Source organism: Bufo bufo, chromosome 6 (assembly GCF_905171765.1).
Source record: "Bufo bufo chromosome 6, aBufBuf1.1, whole genome shotgun sequence".
NCBI classification, from domain to species: Eukaryota; Metazoa; Chordata; class Amphibia; order Anura; family Bufonidae; genus Bufo; species Bufo bufo.
Genome location: NC_053394.1, coordinates 174,885,588 through 174,903,164, shown reverse-complemented (window position 1 = coordinate 174,903,164; position 17,577 = coordinate 174,885,588).

The window sequence follows — 17,577 nt, the reverse complement described above, 5'->3', positions numbered from 1 at the left end:
AGCGGACAACAAAAACTGAGACATGCGTATGGAGGAAACGAATACGCCCAGACTGTTATCCTCCGCACAATCTGGGGACTCTAGTTTTCCGGCGGCTCCTTTGTTTGTGGTCTCTTGGGTTCTGAGGGACAAACCTTTACAAAATGACCCCTCCCCCCACAACGAAAACAAACCTCTGACCTACAGCGGAACTTAGGAGGATTCACCCGTCTAGTGGCGCCCCCTATTTGCATTGGTTCGACTGGATCATAACAAACCGATCCCTGCCCTATAGAGGCCTCCGTAAAATTTAATAGTCTCTCCCTGAGTCGTCTGTCGATTCTTATGGACAGAGACATAGTTGCCTCCAGAGACCCAGGGACCTCGTATACCGCCAGCGCGTCTTTTAATTTTTCAGACAACCCCTGGCAGAACTGACTCCTAAGGGCCAAGTCGTTCCATAACGTATCAGTAGCCCACCTACGGAATTCGGAACAATATAGTTCAGCAGACCGGTTCTCTTGCCGAAGTCTACGTAGCTTAGACTCAGCCAGTGAGACCCTGTCCGGGTCATCATATACGAGACCCAGGGCTTTAAAAAAACTCCTCCACTGATCGTAAGGCCAGAGAGTCTGATGGTAGGGAGAAAGCCCAAGCCTGCGGATCTCCTTGGAGGAGAGAAATTACAATACCCACCCGTTGTTCCTCACCGCCGGAGGATCTAGGGCGTAACCTGAAGAACAATTTGCAAGCTTCTCTGAAGGTTACAAATTGGTCTCTCCCTCCTGAGAACCTATCGGGTAAAGCCACTTTTGGCTCAGGAGTACCTTGGTTTCCCGTAGCAACGGTGGAACCCAAGGATTGCTGCTGCAGCACTGTTGCTTTTAATCCTGCCACTTCAAGGGATAACCCCTGAAATTGTTTCGCCAAAACCGAAACCGGATCCATAGTGGAACAGACAAAAATACAAAGCAAAACAGCAAGCAACAAAGAGAAAAAAAAAAGAAATGTCACTTTTTTTTTTTCTTTTTTTTTTAAAAGGCCAGATATACTGTCACGACCGCTACCCCAGCAGCAGTCGTGTCGCACCAGACGGAGGGGAAGGGGGACCCTAATCTACGGATGGGAATAGTATGGCCACCCCTGACTAACCCTAAGCTGGCACCTGTCTGCCCTGATACCCTAGACGGGGTGTGAACCCGTGCGGCGAGCAGGATGCCTAAACCCTCAGTCACCCTAATCAAGCCTAGAGTGGGGAAAGGCCGATGGGAGCACTAGTCACCATCACTCATGTCTAGGAGAACAGCAGGGGAAGACAGCAACAAACAAACTATATCAAAGATAGACTTATCCAATCACGAGCAGAGAAGGCGATCCCAATCACGACAGTCCACGCCGGACAAGAGCTCCACAGCAACACCATCAAACGATCTCCTTCAAAGGTCAGAATAGAAATGGAAGTAAGGACTATATCTGGCAATGACTGCAAGTGAAAGTGAAACTAATATAGTAGCTGGGAGTGGCAGACAGGACTCACCTGAGAAGGATGCCTACAAACTCCCAGTCAGGACAAAAAGGTTCACAAGGCAAAACCCAGATGACATACCCTGAACCACGGAGCAAACTCACAAGCTATCGCGAGTAGCAAGTCGCTGCGACCTTCTCCTCCCAGACCTGTCTGGATCAGTCACAGTCGTGACAATGGCGCTCCTTTTCTTTTGCGCCCTGCCGTGTGCCTTTACATCAGTTTACGACCACATGTGGGGTGTTTCTATAAACCGCAGAATTAGGGTAATAAATATTGAGTTTTGTTTGGCTGTTAACCCTCGATGGGTTAAAGAAAAAAATTTATTAAAATGGAAAATCTGCCAGAAAAGTGAAATTAAAAAATTTGATCTCAATTTTCCTTTAATTCTTGTTGAACACCTAAAGGGTTAACAAAGTTTGTAAAATCAGTTTTAGGTAACTTTAGGGGTTTAGTTTTTACAATGGGGTCATTTATCCACTATGTAAGCACCACAAAGTGACTTTAGATCTGAACTGGTCCTTAAAGAGGACCTTTCACCAGAAGAAAGCCTCTAAACTGACTATACAGAAGTGTAGGGATCCCGCTGCACTTACTGTTATCCTCGGGCGCCGCTCCGTTCTCCGGTTATAGCCTCCGGTATGTTTGTAGTTAGGCTCCACCCACTTGATCCTGCCACGGTCTTCTTCTCCTATGCTGTAGCGCTGGCCAATCGCAGCGCTCAGCTCATAGTCAGTTTAGAGGCTTTCTTCTGGTGAAAGGTCCTCTTTAACTCCTTAAGGATACAGCCATATTTCACCTTAAGGACCAGGCCATTTTTTGCAACTCTGACCAGTGTCACTTTAAGTTAACGTTAAAACGCTTTGACTTATCCAGGCCATTCTGAGATTGTTTTTTCGGCACATATTGTACTTCATGACACTGGTAAAATGAAGTAAAAAAATGTCATTTTTATTTATAAATAAATACCAAATTTACCAAAATTGTGGAAAACATTGCACATTTCCAAGTTTTAATTTCTCTACTTCTATAATACATAGTAATACTTCCAAAAATAGTTATTACTTTACATTCACCAAAGGTCTACTTCATGTTTGGATCATTTTGGGAATGACATTTTATTTTTTGGGGACTTTACAAGGCTTAGAAGTTTAGAAGCAAATAAAAAACCCAATTTTTAGGGACCAGTTCAGGTCTGAAGTCACTTTGTGAGGCTTAAATAATAGAAACCACTCACAAATGACCCCATTCTACAAACTACACACCACAAGGTATTCAAAACTGATTTTACAAACATTGTTAACTCTTTAGGTGTTCCACAAGAGTTAATGGCAAATGGAGATAAAATTTCAGAATTTAGATTTTTTGGCAAATTTTCAATTTTAATCATTTTTTTCCAGTAATAAAGCAAGGGTTAACAGCCAAGCAAAATGCTATATTTATTTCCCCGATTCTGTAGTTTGCAGAAACACCCCATATGTGGCCGTAAACTACTGTACGGGCACAGAGTAGGGCATAGAGGGAAAGGTGCGCCATATGGTTTTTGGAAGGCAGATTTTGCTGGACTGGTTTATTTACACCATGTCCCATTTGAAGCCCCCCCTGATGCACCCCTAGACTATAAACTCCATAAAAGTGACCCCATCTAATAAACTACACCCCTCAAGGTATTCAAAACTAATTTTACAAACGTTGTTAACTCTTTAGGTGTTCCACAAGAGTTATTGGCAAATGGAGATGGAAAATTTGGCAAGAAATTTTCATTCTCAAATTTCATTTTAATCCATTTTTTCCAGTAACAAAGCAAGGGTTAACAGCCAAACAAAATGCTATATTTATTGCCCCGATTCAGTAGTTTGCAGAAACACCCCATGTGTGGCCGTAAACTACTACTGTACGGGCACACGGTCGGGTGTAGAGGGAAAGGTGTGCTGTGTGGTTTTTGGAAGGCAGATTTTGCTGAACTGGTTTATTTACACCATGTCCCATTTGAAGCCCCCCTGATGCACCCCTAGAGTAGAAACTCCATAAAAGTGACCCCATTTTGTAAACTACGGGAAAAGGTGGCAGTTGTGTTGGGACTATTTTTAGGGTACATATGAGCTTTGGTTTATCTATATTACATTTTTGTGAGGCAAGGTTACCAAAAATAGAAATTCTGAAAAATTGAATCTCCATTCGCCATAAACTGTTGAGGAACACCTAAAGGGTTAATAAAGTTTGTAAAAACTGTTTTGAATACCTTGAGGGGTGTAGTTTCTTAGATGGGGTCGCTTTTATGGAGTTTCTACTCTAGGGGTGCATCAGGGGGGCTTCAAATGGGACATGGTGCCAAAAAAAAAGGCCATCAAAATCTGCCTTCCAGAAACCATACGGCGGTCCTTTCCTTCTGCGCCCTGCCGTTTGGTCATACAGCAGTTTACGACCACATATGGGGTGTTTCTGTAAACTGCAGAATCAGGGTAATAAATATTAAGTTTTGTTTGGCTGTTAACCCTTGCTTTGTTACTGGAAAAAAACGGATTAAAATGGAAAATGTGCCAAAAAATTGCTGTTTTGGCACCGTTTTAATTTTTTATTTTTTACCGTGTTAACCTGAAGGGTTAGGTCATGGGGTATTTTTATAGAGCAGATTCTTACGCGGCGATACCTAATATGTCGACTTCTTTTTATTTATTTATGTTTTACACTATATTATCTTTTTATAAACCAAAAAAAAAACATTTTAATATCTCCATAGTCTAAGAGTCTTTTTTATTTTTATTTTTTTGCCGATTATCTTAGGTAGGGGCTCATTTTTTGCAGGATGAGAGGACGGTTTTATTGGCACTATTTTGGGGGGCATATGACTTTTTGATCGCTTGCTATTACAATATTTGTGATGTAAGGTGACAAAAAATACCTTTTTTTGCACCATTTTTATTTTTTATTTTTTACCTTGTTCATCTGAGGTTAGGTCATGGGGTATTTTTATAGAGCAGATTCTTACGGACGCGGTGATACCTAATATGTCTAGTTTTTTTATTTATTTATGTTTTACACTATATTATCTTTTTATAAACCAAAAAAAAAAAACATTTTAGTATCTCCATAGTCTAAGAGTCATTTTTTTTTTAGTTCTTAGCCGATTATTTTTTATTTATTTTAGTTTTACAAAATAATTTTTTTTTAACATTTTTTGGTTTTGTTTTATTGTCTCAAGTCTGAGAACCATAGTTTTTTTTATCCGATTGTCAGTGGCTAAATTGGGATATAAATTTAGTACTCCATGGAAGTGTGGTACTCCCTGAAGCAACCGTCAATGCAGAGGCCCTGATGATCGGGGCACGTGTCACACTGAGTAGTGGTGTCCTTCCGTATCCCCCTCCTGTGACACACTCTGCACTTTTTTTTGGGTCTGTCCCTTCTTTCCAGTATGGGGGACCACACCTGGAAAGTGTTGGCCTGCTCTTTCCCGGTCAGAAATGATCAGGGCCTTGAGGACTGCCTCATAGAACTGAAGGAATGTCCCTGTGTTGCCAGCGCTCCGGGACAGCACAAAAGAGTTGTACAAGGCAACCTGTACCAAGTAGACCGCAACTTTTTTGTACCATGCCCGGGTTTTGCGCATGGCATTATATGGCTTGAGGACTTGATCAGGTACCTTGCACAGGGACAGGGGTGATGGCGTTACCATGAATTGTGGACAGTATAAGGACATCCCTCTTGTCCTTATATCTGACCAGCAACAGGTTTCCACTGGTAAGGGCACAGGTCTCACCCCTGGGGATAGGTACCTGGAGGGGGTGGGTAGGGAGTAGGGTTGGACGATATCAAAAATAATCCCACGATAACGATATTAAGAAATTTATCGCGATAACGATATATATCGTGATAAATGCCCATTTAGAAGAAAAAAACACTTGGGGCCACAAGGAGACCACAGGGTCCCCTTTTTTTGGGTCTGTCCCTTCTTTCCAGTATGGGTTGGACGATATCAAAAATAATCCCACGATAACGATATTTAGAAATTTATCGCGATAATGATATATATCGCGATAAATGCCCATTTAGAAGAAAAAAACACTTGGGGCCACAAAGTGACCACAGGGTCCCCATTATACTGTATGGGGCAGCCACAAGGAGACGTTACACTGTATGGGGCAGCCACAAGGAGACGTTACACTGTATGGGGGCAGCCACAAGGAGACGTTACACTGTATGGGGGCAGCCACAAGGAGATGTTACACTGTATGGGGCAGCCACAAGGAGACGTTACACTGTATGGGGCAGCCACAAGGAGACGTTACACTGTATGGGAACAGCCACAAGGAGACGTTACACTGTATGGGGGCAGCCACAAGGAGACGTTACACTGTATGGGGGCAGCCACAAGGAGACGTTATACTGTATGGGGACAGCCAGGCAGCCACAAGGAGACATTATACTGTATGGGGACAGCCACAAGGAGACACTATACTGTATGGGGGCCACAAGGAAACGTTATACAGTTTGGGGACAGCCAGGCAGCCACAATACCGATACCAATTATAACAATTAAAAAAATAACACATTTATTTTGTGACCACTGACCAACCAAAAGTCCAAAAAACAGCCCCCAGCCTCTGATCAGCCCCCAACCTCCCAGGCTCTGATCAGCCCCCCAGCCTCTCATGTGCCCCCCAGCCTCTGATGTGCCCCCAGCCTCTGATCAGCCCCCCAGCCTCTGATCAGCCCCCCAGCCTCTCCCTCTTATCAGCCGCCTCTGGTAACTCAACCCCCCCCTAGTATTAATCATTGGTGGCAGTGACCACAGGGTCCCCCTCCCCCCCTTCATTGGTGGCAGTGGGCAGTGCCCCCCCTCCCCAGTATTAATCATTGGTGGCAGTGGCCACAGGGTTCCCCCCCCCCCCATTATTGGTGGCAGTGAGCAGTTCCGATCGGAGTCCCAGCACTGTAATGCTGGGGCTCCGATCGGTTACCATGGCAGCCAGGACGCTACTGAAGTCCTGGCTGCCATGGTATGTTAGTGAGCAGCATTATACTCACATGCGCCGTGGTCGCCGGGCGCTCCTTCTTCTGCAATGCGCCGCACAGACCTATGAGAAGAAGGAGCGCCCGGCGACCACGGCGCACGTGAGTACTTCAGTAGCGTCCTGGCTGCCATGGTGTAACGGTCACGTCCACACACACACACAGGGGGAAGGGTAGTGACCACTGCGCTCCACCCTCACCCCTGGCCCTGCCTACTTGCCTCACGAGTCCTGATGACAGGGGACAACTGGACGGCAATCCCTAACTTAGGATATGTGCAGGGAAGACAGACAAGACAAAATACGGTACATGAACGGACCGGGTCAGAACCAAGAGAGCTACGCAGTACAACGGATTAAGCAAAGAATGGTCAGGAGAAGCCGGGGTCAAATACCAGGAGAGTAGCAAAGTACAAGAGGAGTCCTAAGAGAGTAGTCAGGTGGGAGCCGAGGTCACAATACCAGGATGTATGCGCAGTACTGGAGGAGCAGGCAGAGGATCGTCAGGGAACAGGATCAGGTAAATATTCAGTAGTCCAACAAATAGCCAGGAACCTAGAAATTAACAGGCAACCTGTAGCCAGCAGGCTGCCTGTATTTATAGTGGGGAGTGAGGGTCATGTGACGTGGCCAGCATCACATGACCGACAGACCAACCAGTCGAGCACCGAGTGATCAGCTCGGCGCTCAAGGCAGACTAGGAGCAGGGAGCCACCCAGCTAGTAAAGCCGCCCTGGGAATGAGGTCAAACACAGAACCTCATTCCAAAAGCTAAGCAACAGTTCTGCGGGCAATGGGGGACCGAGTGCACCTTCGGAACCCCGTGACAGTACCCCCCCTTTTACGAGGGGCCACCGGACCCAAGACTTCAGGTGATGGCTTTTCAGGGTGTTCTAAATGAAATTTACGAACCAGTCTAGGAGCATGAACCTCCCTGGCAGGTACCCAAGATCTCTCTTCAGGTCCATACCCCTTCCAGTGAATCAGATACTGCAAGGAGTTACGCACCTTCCTGACATCCACTATTTTAGACACGACATACTCGACAGCATCATTAACAAGAACCGGCGGAGGCGAGGCTTTCGATGGTACTACCGGTTCAAAATATTTTTTAAGTAGAGATTTATGGAACACATTATGAATGTGGAATGACTCGGGCAGCTCCAACCTAAATGATACCGGGTTAATCACTTCCGTGATCTTATATGGACCAATAAAACGAGGAGCAAATTTTCTAGAAGCTACCTTGAGAGATAGATTCTTGGAGGACAACCATACTTTATCCCCAACCTGAAAGTTCACCCCCCTTGAACGTCTCCTATCGGCCTTGAGTTTTTGAGAACTTTGAGCCTTTTCTAGGTTCGATTGAACCCGGGCCCAAACTGTGCACAGTTCGGAGGAGAGTTTATCAGCTTCAGGGTTAGAGGAGGAGACGGACGACCCAGAATGAAAACGGGGATGAAAACCATGGTTACAAAAGAAAGGGGAGACCCCAGCAGAAGAATTGACACTGTTATTCAGAGCAAATTCAGCCAACGGAAGGAATTTGACCCATAATTGCTGGTCATCAGCAACATACAACCTCAGGAATTGTTCCACAGACTGATTAAGGCGTTCAGTCTGCCCATTACTCTCAGGATGGTAGGCGGAAGAAAAAGACAACGAAATTTTACATCTTTGACAGAAGGCCCTCCAGAATTTGGACACAAACTGCACACCCCTGTCCGAAACAATATTTTCCGGGATGCCATGTAAACGAACAACCTCTCTCACAAAAATAGACGCCAGGGTTTTAGCATTTGGAAGTTTAGACAGGGGAATGAAATGAACCATCTTGCTAAACCTATCGACCACTACCCAAACCACAGTCTTACCCTCCGCCAGCGGTAGGTCAGTTATAAAGTCCATCGAGATATGGGACCAGGGTCTACTGGGAATGGGTAGGGGTCGTAGGTTACCAGCAGGGCGAGTCCTAGGTGTCTTAGACCTGGCACAAACCTCACAGGCTGACACGTAGGACTTGACATCCCTGGTCAGAGTGGGCCACCAATAAGATTTAGAAACCAGATCCTTAGTGCCCTCAATACCCGGATGTCCACAAAAGGCAGAATCGTGACACTCACCCAACAGCTGGAGACGAAATTGTACGGGAACAAACAACTTATCTGTTGGGGTGGATGCCGGTGCCAGATGTTGTTCAGCCTTAATGCGAGCCGAGATATCCTGGGTTAGAGCCGCTAAGAAGATGTTTGCTGGTAGGATGGATTCAGGCGGCGTCTCAGTGGGTTGAAAAGCATGGAAGCTCCGAGATAATGCGTCTGCCTTCACATTTTTACTTCCCGGCCTGAACGTAATGGAGAAATCAAAACGGGTAAAAAACAGAGCCCATCGGGCTTGTCGGGGATTCAACCTCTTAGCGGACTCGAGAAACATTAGGTTTTTATGGTCAGTGACAACAGTTACTCGATGCCTTGCCCCCTCCAAAAAATGTCTCCACTCCTCAAATGCCCATTTAATGGCCAACAGCTCCCTATTCCCTATGTCGTAGTTTCTCTCCGTGGGAGAGAATTTCCTAGAGAAGAAGGCACACGGTCTCAGGTTAGTGAGGCTAGCAGGACCTTGTGAAAGGACTGCTCCTGCGCCGTCCTCGGACGCATCCACCTCCACAATAAAGGGTCTCTCCTGATCAGGCTGGATCAGAATGGGAGCGCTACTAAATGCCTTTTTTAATGTTTCAAATGAAGAAATGGCCTTGGTAGACCAATTCTCCAAATCCGCCCCTTTCTTAGTAAGGTCGGTCAATGGCTTAGCAATTACAGAAAAATTCATGATAAATTTACGGTAGTAATTAGCGAAACCCAAAAACCGTTGTAAAGCCTTTAAGGATGAAGGCCTTACCCATTCCTTAATTGCTAAAACCTTACCAGGATCCATCCTAAAGGCGTGAGGAGTCAAAACATGCCCTAGAAACAGTATCTCCTGTACACCAAAGACACATTTCTCTTGCTTAGCGGATAGCTGGTTCTCCCTCAACACCTCTAATACTTGTTTGACATGGGACACATGAGATTCGAAATCAGGAGAGAATATCAAAATGTCGTCAAGATAGACAATAATAAATTTACCTAAGAACTCCCTAAGAATATCGTTCATTAAGTTTTGGAACACAGCTGGGGCATTGCTGAGTCCAAAAGGCATCACCTGATATTCAAAGTGTCCTATCGGAGTATTGAACGCTGTCTTCCATTCGTCTCCCTCCTTGATTCGGATTAGATTGTATGCCCCTTTCAGGTCAATCTTGGAAAACCAGGTTGCCCCCAAAACCTGGTTAAATAAATCCGGAATCAATGGGAGAGAGTATCTATTTTGGACAGTGATTTTATTTAATCTCCGGTAATCAATACAAGGCCTAAGACCACCATCCTTCTTTTTAACAAAGAAAAACCCTGCTCCCATAGGAGAGACTGAAGGTCTAATATGCCCTTTAGCAAGGCTCTCCTTAATATAATCCTCCATAGCCTTGCGTTCGGGCCCTGAAAGATTATAAATTCGACCTTTAGGAAATTCGGCACCCTCAATTAGCTCTATGGCGCAATCATAAGGTCTATGGGGGGGGGGTAGAACCTCTGGAGTAAGGGACGAGAACACATCAGAATATTCCTTAATAACAGAGGGTAATGTATTAGACCTTACTGAAACCCCAGCCTGGACCACGGACAAGCATGAGTCACACTTAGGTCCCCATTTCACCAACTCTCCTTTGGACCAATCAATTGTGGGGTTATGTAAACGGAGCCAAGGCAACCCTAGTACCACCTCAAACGGTAGGTTCTCCAGGACTAGAAGAGAACATCTCTCAGAGTGGCACACACCCACGGACAGAGAAATTTCAGAGGTACGTGACCTCACCGTACCACCAATCAGGGGAGTAGCATCAATAGCCATGACATGGATAGGTGTAGGTAAAGCAAACATTGGAATACCCAATTTACAAGCAAACTCAATGTCAATAAAGCTGGCCGCTGAACCGGAGTCAATAAAGGCCTTACCCGGCCACTTATTAACCCCCAGAGAAATTGTTATGGGTACCAAAAGCTTACCTTTAGAAAAATCAGGGTGTACCTGGTCTTTAGGTTGTCTTGCTTTAGAAGACTTGTCAGAGAGGTCCCTCTTAGGACACTTGTTGATCCAATGGCCAGGATCTCCACAGTAGAAGCACTCTCCGCGTCTGCGACGAAGATTACCCCGGGTCATGCCAACCTGCATGGGTTCCTCGGTGGAGACCTCAGTGTTGTCCCTGGAAAAGGCCTCTGGCTGGACCACCATCTGAGAACTGAACTGTCGTTCTTGTCGTCTCTCTCTAACTCGTCTGTCAAGTCGGACAACTAGGGTCATCATCTCCTCTAAGGTCTCAGGAATTTGGTAATTGACCAATAGATCTTTTAAATTATCAGATAGACCAGACCTAAACTGACTCTTCAGGGCTGGTTCATTCCATCCTGAGGGGACACACCACCGTCTGAATTGGGTGCAATACTCCTCCGCAGGGAGATGGCCCTGAACCAGTGCCCTAAGAGCTGTCTCGGCTACCAGGGCCCTGTCTGGTTCGTCATAGAGGGTACCCAGGGCCTGAAAAAAACCCTCCACAGAAGTTAGACAACTGGCCCCAGGAGGTAACGAAAATGCCCAGTCCTGGGGATCACCCTGTAGTAGAGAAATGATAATACCCACGCGTTGGCTCTCGGGACCGGAGGACACGGGGCGCAAACGGAAGTAGAGTTTGCAATTCTCCTTAAAGGAGAGAAACCTCTTCCGGTCTCCAGAAAAGGGTTCTGGGAGCTTGATCTGGGGTTCAAAATATGGACTGGAGGACAGAGGAGTGGAAGAACCTTGCCCTAACTCACAAGAACGGAGTTTCTCTCCTAGCTCCTGCACCCTCTGTGTCAAGTTAGAGACATGGTCAGTCAGGGTAGTAAGAGGATTCAAGATACAGTGGTTATTGGGCCTGTTAATCTGTAACGGTCACGTCCACACACACACAGGGGGAAGGGTAGTGACCACTGCGCTCCACCCTCACCCCTGGCCCTGCCTACTTGCCTCACGAGTCCTGATGACAGGGGACAACTGGACGGCAATCCCTAACTTAGGATATGTGCAGGGAAGACAGACAAGACAAAATACGGTACATGAACGGACCGGGTCAGAACCAAGAGAGCTACGCAGTACAACGGATTAAGCAAAGAATGGTCAGGAGAAGCCGGGGTCAAATACCAGGAGAGTAGCAAAGTACAAGAGGAGTCCTAAGAGAGTAGTCAGGTGGGAGCCGAGGTCACAATACCAGGATGTATGCGCAGTACAGGAGGAGCAGGCAGAGGATCGTCAGGGAACAGGATCAGGTAAATATTCAGTAGTCCAACAAATAGCCAGGAGCCTAGAAATTAACAGGCAACCTGTAGCCAGCAGGCTGCCTGTATTTATAGTGGGGAGTGAGGGTCATGTGACGTGGCCAGCATCACATGACCGACAGACCAACCAGTCGAGCACCGAGTGATCAGCTCGGCGCTCAAGGCAGACTAGGAGCAGGGAGCCACCCAGCTAGTAAAGCCGCCCTGGGAATGAGGTCAAACACAGAACCTCATTCCAAAAGCTAAGCAACAGTTCTGCGGGCAATGGGGGACCGAGTGCACCTTCGGAACCCCGTGACACATGGTAACCGATCGGAGCCCCAGTATTACACTGCTGGGACTCCGATCGGAACTGCCCACTGCCACCAATGCTGGGGGGGAGGAGGGGGACCCTGTGGGATATGGCCGGCACATTCATTGGTGGCGCAGTGACCACAGTCCCTCCCCTCCTCCTCCTACTCTTTCCTCATTGGTGTTCAGCGGCAGCCGCGCACAGTTGGGAGGGAGGGACTCCCTCCTTCTCCACTATGCCGGCTCAGAAGAAAATGGTGCGCGCAGAGAGCGCGATCATATCGCGGTCCGGCGATATGGCGAAAATCCATATCGTGGCCCAAATTTATATTGCATATCGCCTATATCGCCCACCCCTACCGTATTTTTCGCTTTATAAGATGCACTCCCCCCCCCCACCCAAAGTGCGTCTTATGGGCCGAATGCTGCAGTTTACACTGAAACACCACCGTCCACATGCTGCACAGCGCGGTCGGAGGTGTATCAGCGAGGAGGGAGGAGGGGCTGGGGGCCGGGATCTTGTTTTGTAATGGCAGCGGGGCCCGGTGCAGTCACTGTATTCTATTGCATCGGGGCCCACTCACTGTACTAATCGTATCTAACTGCAGGCAATGTTTTACTATAGAATATCTTCAATCCAACAGCCTGTACTTACGTCCGTAGCAGGCAGGAGGCTGGGCGGGCGGGCACTAGCAGCGTAACTCACTACGTCACGTGCCTGCTCCGCCCACTTTATGAAGGAAGCAGGCGGTGCGGGCGCGTGACGCAGTGAGTTACGCTGCCAGTGCCCGCCCGCCTAGCCTCCTGCCTCCTGCCTGCTATGGACGTAAGTACAGGCTGCTGGATTGAAGATATTCTATAGTTAAACATTGCCTGCAGTTAGATACGATCAGTACAGTGAGCGGGGCCCTGTGCAATAGAATACAATGACTGCACTGGGCCCCGCTGCCATTACAAAACTAGATGCCAGCCCCCACCCCCTGTATTGGGGGTCATTCACAATACACAGGGGCACTGTTATGGGGGGATCTGTGGATGACACATAGCATAAGATGCTATTTATCTGTCATCCACAGCCACAGACCCCCATAACAGTGTCAGCCACAAATCCCCTATAACAGTGCCATCCACAGACCCCCATAACAGTGTCAGCCACAGACCCCCCATAACAGTGCGTCATCCACAGATCCCCCATAATAGTGTCATTCACAGGCTACCATTAGTTCAAAACCCACCAAAAGCACACCTTTTGGTTCAAAATATTTTTTTTTATTATTTTCCTCCTCCTGGGCCGCACCGGCCCAGGAGGAGGAAAATAATAAAAAAAAATATTTTGAACCAAAAGGTGTGCTTTTGGTGGGTTTTGAACTAATGGTAGCCTGTGAATGACACTATTATGGGGGATCTGTGGATGACGCACTGTTATAGGGCGAAAAATACGGTATGTCGGATTTGCAAAATTAGGCCTGGTCAGGAAGGGGGCAAATGGCCCGGATGTGAAGTGGTTAAATGCCAGGCTGATTTTTTCAAATCTGACATGTGTCACTTTAACTGGTAATAACTTTGGAACGCTTTTACTTATCTAAGCCATTCTGAGACTGTTTTCTCGTGACACATTGTACTTTATGACAGTGGTAAATTTAAGTCGATATATTTCACCTTTTTTTATAAAAAAGCTCAAAAAATGACAAATTTTTGAAAAATGCACTATTTTCTAAATATGAATTTCTCTGCTTTTATGGCAGATAGTGATATCTCACAAAATAGCTATTACTTTACATTTTCCCTATGTCTACTTTATGTTGGCTTCATTTTGTAAATGTCATTTCATTTATTTAGGACGTTAGAAGGCTTACACTTTTAGATGCAATTTTTCAAAATTTAACCACTTAAGGACCACAGGTTTATACCCCCCTAGTGACCAGGCCCTTTTTTACAAATCGGCACTCCACAATTTTAGCGGTTTATTGCTCGGTCATGCAACTTACCACCCAAATGAATTTTACCTCCTTTTCTTCTCACTAATAGAGCTTTCATTTGGTGGTATTTCATTGCTGCTGGCATTTTTACTTTTTTTGCAAAGGGGCCCACATTCCAAAGAGCACCTTTAGGATTTCACAGGTCATTTTTTACACATTTTGATTTCAAACTACTTACCACACATTAGGGCCCCTACAATGCCAGGGCAGTATAACTACCCCACAAGTGACCCCATTTTGGAAAGAAGACACCCCAAGGTATTCCGTGAGGGGCATGGCGAGTTCCTAGAATTTTTTATTTTTTGTCACAAGTTAGCGGAAAATGATGATTTTTTTTTTATTTTTATTTTTCTTACAAAGTCTCATATTCCACTAACTTGTGACAAAAAATAAAAACTTCCATGAACTTACTATGCCCATCACGAAATACCTGGGGGTGTCTTCTTTCCAAAATGGGGTCACTTGTGGGGTAGTTATACTGCCCTGGCATTTTAGGGGCCCGAATGCGTGAGAAGTAGTTTGAAATCAAAATCTGTAAAAAATGGCCGGTGAAATCCGAAAGGTGCTCTTTGGAATGTGGGCCCCTTTGCCCACCTAGGCTGCAAAAAAGTGTCACACATGTGGTATTGCCGTACTCAGGAGAAGTTGGGCAATGTGTTTTGGGGTGTCATTTTACATATACCCATGCTGGGTGAGAGAAATATCTCGGCAAAAGACAACTTTTCCTATTTTTTTATACAAAGTTGGCATTTGACCGAGATATTTCTCTCACCCAGCATGGGTATATGTAAAATGACACCCCAAAACACATTCCCCAACTTCTCCTGAGTACGGCGATACCAGATGTGTGACACTTTTTTGCAGCCTAGATGCGCAAAGGGGCCCACATTCCTTTTAGGAGGGCATTTTTAGACATTTGGATCCCAGACTTCTTCTCACGCTTTAGGGCCCCTAAAATGCCAGGGCAGTATAAATACCCCACATGTGACCCCATTTTGGAAAGAAGACACCCCAAGGTATTCAATGAGGGGCATGGCGAGTTCATAGAAATTTTTTTTTTTTGCCACAAGTTAGCGGAAATTGATTTTTTTTTGTTTTTTCTCACAAAGTCTCCCTTTCCGCTAACTTGGGACAAAAATTTCAATCTTTCATGGACTCAATATGCCCCTCAGCGAATACCTTGGGGTGTCTACTTTCCGAAATGGGGTCACATGTGGGGTATTTATACTGCCCTGGCATTTTAGGGGCCCTAAAGCGTGAGAAGAAGTCTGGAATATAAATGTCTAAAGATTTTTACGCATTTGGATTCCGTGAGGGGTATGGTGAGTTCATGTGAGATTTTATTTTTTGACACAAGTTAGTGGAATATGACACTTTGTAAGAAAAAAAATAATAATAATTTCTGCTAACTTGGGCCCAAAAAATGTCTGAATGGAGCCTTACAGGGGGGTGATCAATGACAGGGGGGTGATCAATGACAGGGGGTGATCAGGGAGTCTATATGGGTTGATCACCCCCGTCATTGATCACCCCCCTGTAAGGCTCCATTCAGATGACCGTATGTGTTTTGCGGATCCGATCCATGTATCAGTGGATCCGTAAAAATCATACGGACGTCTGAATGGAGCCTTACAAAGAGGTGATCAATGACAGGGGGGTAATCAGGGAGTCTATATGGGGTGATCAGGGGTGATCAGGGGTTAATAAGTGACAGGGGGGGGGGGTGTAGTGTAGTGGTGTTTGGTGCTACTTATTACTGAGCTGCCTGTGTCCTCTGGTGGTCGATCCAAGCAAAAGGGACCACCAGAGGACCAGGTAGCAGGTATATTAGACACTGTTATCAAAACAGCGTCTAATATACCTGTTAGGGGTTAAAAAAAATCGCATCTACAGCCTGCCAGCGAACGATCGCCGCTGGCAGGCTGTAGATCCACTCGCTTACCTTCCGATCCTGTGAACGCGCGCGCCTGTGTGCGCGCGTTCACAGGAAATCTCGGCTCATGCGAGATGACGCCAATCGGCGTTAGTGTAGCCTGGGAGTGCCGCAGCAATGACGCCTTTCGGCGTTAGCGTAGCGGGAAGTGGTTAAAAAAATTTCCCAAAACATTTTTTTATGCACCAATTCAGTTATAAAGTGATTTTCAGGGGCTTATGTAATGGAAACCACCCATAAATGACCTAATTTTAGAGACTACACCCCTCAAATTTTCTTCCAATTTTGCTGTAACATAGCAAGGGTTCAAGAAAATGAAACCTCATTATTTATTACCCTGATTCTTTAGTTTATAAACCCCCCAACAAATGTGCTCAAAAAAGGTCATATGAGCTAATGGCAGGGTTCAAAAGGGAAGTTGCGCCATGGGTTTTTGGAGGACTTATTTTGCAGGATTGGCTTTTGGGAGCTATGTCGCATATGAAGACACCCTGAGGTGGCCCTACAGTGAAAACCCCCAAAAAGTGACCTCATTTTGGAAATTAGACCCCTCAAGGTGTATTTCAAGGGAGCACTTTGACCCATTAGGCGTTTCACAGAATTAGGAAACACTCGGCAGTGAAAATGAAAAATTACCATTTTTTCCAGCAAAAGTTGCTTTACACCCACATTTTTCACTTTCACAAGGGGTAACAGGACAAAATGCACCCCACATTTTGTAACGCATTTCCCCCTGAATATGGCAACACCCCACGTGCTCAAAAACGGATGCATGAGCGCATGGCAGGGTTCAAATTGGAAGGAGCGCCATTGGGGTTTTGGAGAGCAGATTTTGCAGGATTGGCTTTTGGGAGCTATGTCGCATATGAAGACACCCTGAGGTGGCCCTACAGGGGAAACCCCCAAAAAGTGACTCCATTCCAGAAACTAGACCCCTCAAGGAGTATTTCAAGGTGTGTAGTGAGCACTTTGACCCATCAGGCGTTTCACAGAATTAGGAAACACTTGGCTGTGAAAATGAAAAATTTCATTTTTTTCCAGAAAAAGTTCATTTACACCCACATTTTTCACTTTCACAACGGGTAACAGGACAAAATGCACCCCACATTTTGTTACCCATTTCCCCCTGAATACGGCAACACCCCATATGTGCTTGTAGCCTGCTGTATGGGTGCACAGCAGGGCTCTAGAAGCAAAGTGCAAAATATGGTTTTTGCAGGCTTGAATAAACAGACATGGATTTTATCCAGTGAATAAAGATAAATGGCGGCACTCACCTAACGTTGCAAAATGTCCTTTTATTTCAGCAGAGGGGAGTGATACAAAACATGATACAATCACAGGTTACATGGCGACGGCCGTTTCGCGTTGTCCACGCTTTATCTGGCCACGTTTGACTGACTCGCCAGGAGTGACTGCATTTTTATGCGCCCAGTAGTACCACAGGTGCTGA